At 46.3% G+C, this 3,719-nt stretch overlaps 1 pseudogene; it reads right to left on the bottom strand.

Annotated features, from left to right (window-relative positions):
* Positions 1-1,620: 1,620 nt before the first annotated feature.
* Positions 1,621-1,739, bottom strand: LOC120366507 (5S ribosomal RNA; annotated as a pseudogene).
* Between the last annotated feature and the right edge of the window lie 1,980 nt (positions 1,740-3,719).

Raw genomic sequence — 3,719 nt, 5'->3', positions numbered from 1 at the left:
TGCAGAAGCTAATCTCAAAGAGGACTTTTTTTTTTTTTTTTCTTAAGGATTTCCTTCCTCAGGCTGGACACAGTCTGCATAGGAGGTGGGAAATGACTAGGGATGCCATGACAAGGTAGCACACACTAGGTGGCTTAGAACAACAAGAACGGAGTGTCTTACGGTTCTGGAGGCCGGAAATCCAAGATCCAGGTGTTGGCAGGGTGATGCTTCCTCTGAAGGCCCCAGGCCTCTCTCTGCCCAAGGCTTCTCTCCTACGTTCTGTCAGTTCCTTGGCTTGTGGCAGCATCCTCACATGGCATTCTCTATGTGTACAAATGCATCTATTTGTATACATAGATTTCCTTTTTCTTTCTTTTTTTTTTTTTTTGACGGAGTTTCGCTCTTGTTACCCAGGCTGGAGTGCAATGGCGCGATCTCAGCTCACCGCAACCTCCGTCTCCTGGGTTCAGGCAATTCTCCTGCCTCAGCCTCCTGAGTAGCTGGGATTACAGGCACGCGCCACCATGCCCAGCTAGTTTTTTGTATTTTTAATAGAGACGCGGTTTCACCATGTTGACCAGGATGGTCTCAATCTCTTGACCTCGTGATCCACCCGCCTCGGCCTCCCAAAGTGCTGGGATTACAGACTTGAGCCACCGCGCCCGGCTGATTTCCCCTTTTCATAAGGATACAGATCACACTGGATGAGGTCCCACCCTAGCAATCCTATCTTAAATAATGACCTTTGTAACAGCCCTACCTCCAAATCTAGTCGCACGCTCTGAGGAACTCAGGGGTTAGGACTCCAACATGAATTTTGGAGGGAACATAATTCAACCTATAACTAGGTGGGACATTTACTTGCTGAAGGAACAGACGGTGTCGCTAGGCTGGGAATGGTAGACCCAGAGAGGGCTGTGGGGAGCTTTGAGACTGAAAAGAGAATACTTGAAAACCAGCCTCCTGACCCTGGGACCCAGCCCCTCTTCCCACCCTGCTTCCATAGGTCTGCCCTGCCCTCACCTGGGGAGAAGTGTGGAGAATTCCTCCTTGGAGAAAGTGGAAAACTCCCAGAGAAAACATTGGCAGGAATTGGCATTAGACGGGTCCTGGCTTGAGGCCAGCTCCCATTGTGCCAGTCCACAAGCCCTCCCCTATATCACCTCCCCACCCAAACTGCAATCCATGCTTACTTTAATGCCCCGTTCTGCAATATGAGTGGGCAGCCCAGGGTCACCAGATGCTGTAGAGAAAGTCTTTTCATGAAAGACAGACACCATGGGGTAAAATCTCAAAGCAGGTATGCAAAAGAACCAAAAATAACCAGACAATTAAATAACTGAGAAACAATATTGAATGTTCTCAGAGATCACGGAGAGTGCTGCATCAGTAGAGAAGGAAAAATGTACTACTAAAGGAAAATTACTAAGTATTGGTCTAGAGGGTGCGAGAGAATGTAGATATTTTTAAACATGAAAATAAGATTTGTCTGTCAATCTTCTATCTACCTATATCATTTATCTATGTACTAATCCTCTATCTATCTATCTGCCATCTACTTATATCTACTTATGTACATATTCATTCCTCACTGTCTATCCCTCTGTCTTTTTGCCTGAGTACTTTCTCTTTTTTTTAAGCCTACGGCACCCGGTGTTGCCAGGTGGTCTCCCATCCAAGTACTAACCAGACCCGACCCTGCTTAGCTTCCGAGATCAGACGAGATCGGACTCGTTCAGGGTGGTATGGCCATAGACCTGAGTGCTCTCTTTGAAACCTACCGGATAATGGACTTTGATAAAATAAAAGAGAAAACGAGATAACATGGAATTCTGGAAACAGTGGACCCAACGCAAGAGACAGATGAAGAAGTCCCAACAGTCTCTAGGGAAAAAAAAAAAAAGCTACTGTATTTGAGTGTTTGGAAATAATTTTGGGCATTTAACAGATGTGTTAACGTTTTTTAGAAATGTTAGCAAGAAGCACGTGGAAAACTGAGCAAACAAAAGCCCGAGCCAATTTTTAACTCCTGGAAAAACAAATATGAAGTGTTGTGAGAGAAGAGGCATGCTCACAGCCGGCCACTGGCCTCAGTGGAGCATAATCCGCACCTCATATTAATAATGTAAACTCTGCCTGCAGGGAGGGGAGGCAAGGAGGTGGGGCTTGGGGTGATGTAAAAGAACCGCCTTCACACCTTCCTTAACAGAAAGCCAATAAGATACTCTAAAATACTGAATAATCAAGAAATAGAAGAATAGTATATTACAAAGATATACAGAAATAAATCCCAGGAAAAATGTATCTTTAAACGTTGAAAATGTTTTCCTCTGTGAAGTAGGGAAGGTTTGGGCACTGGGCCCAGCACTTTTTTTTTTTTTTAACATCAGCTGCTTAGAACTCTTCGCTTTCACTGTGTGGACATACTTTGCTAAATACAGAAACATAACTTTACAGCAGAAAGGCAGGGAGAAAAATGTGTCCACACAAGCTTGCGGAGGCTCACAAAAAGAGAAAGTCTTTCTGGAAGGATTTTGTGTTGAGTTTTTGTGGGTGTGTGATCAGCCCGTGGAGTTTTTCTCGTATACTCAGAACTGGGAGGAAATTGTCCGGCTCCTTGGAGGCATACCTCTCTATGTCTCAGCATCTCTTTGGAAACAGCTTTGTAGCAGGAAGCTCAGGACACTTATGCCTCGCCCTCCTGGTTCCCGAGGTGGGAGGTGGGTGAGTGAGAGCTATGCTTCTCCCTGCAGAGGAGGCAGCACAGGGGTGCTGGAAAGGACACGGTATTTCTCTGAGGCATTTCATTGAGCTGCAGCTCTTCACGAAGCTACTTAATTGACAGCAGCTGTTATAAAGCTCTAGCTTCTAGGATAAGGGACAAGTTGTAAATTTCACTATCTACTGTGAATCTCATGGCTCCATCACTCTTCCTCTCTCCTGTCTGCATTTACTCACCAGTGTGTCTATGCCCCACACTTTAATCACCCGTCGGCCTTCCTGGAATGGATATCTTCAAGTCCTCCTGTTTGGTGTTCTCAATCATCATGTCCTCCGATTATCCTCCCACCAAGGACAGACAACATCAGTCAGGGCCAGAGGGGTTTTATGGAGACATGGAGTCTCTACTTACTAGCCTGCCAACTTCCCCTTCTCAAACTCGCTGTAGAAAATAGGGCTGCTGGAACCAACCCAAATGCCCATCGATGATAGACTGGACAGGGAAAATGTGGCACATATACACCATGAAATACTATGCAGCCATCAAAAACGATAGTTCGTGACGTGGATGAACCTGGAAACCATCATTCTCAGCAAACTGACTCAAGAGTAGAAAATCAAACACCGCACGTTCTCACTCATAGGTGGGTGTTGAACAATGAGAACACGTGGACACAGGGAGGGGAGCATCACACACTGGGGTCTGTTGGGGGGAAACAGGGGAGGGACAGTGGAGGGGTGGGGAGTTGGGGGGGCGTAGCATGGGGAGAAATGCCAGATATAGGTGAAGGGGAGGAAGGCAGCAAATCACACAGCCACGTGTGTACCTATGAAACAATCTTGCGTGTTCTTCACATGTACCCCCAAACCTAAAACGCAATAAAAAAATAGGGCTGCTGTAGACCAGTGACGTGCAAAGTGGGTATCTTGGGGAGAAAGGGTAAAGGGAACATGAGTGTCACTGCTGGTTGATTGGAGTGGCCAGACTGGAGACTCGCACCAGGATGGGGGAGTTG

The sequence above is a fragment of the Saimiri boliviensis genome, chromosome 2, assembly GCF_048565385.1.
Source record: "Saimiri boliviensis isolate mSaiBol1 chromosome 2, mSaiBol1.pri, whole genome shotgun sequence".
Classification (NCBI taxonomy): domain Eukaryota; kingdom Metazoa; phylum Chordata; class Mammalia; order Primates; family Cebidae; genus Saimiri; species Saimiri boliviensis.
This window is presented reverse-complemented; position numbering and strand designations above follow the sequence as displayed.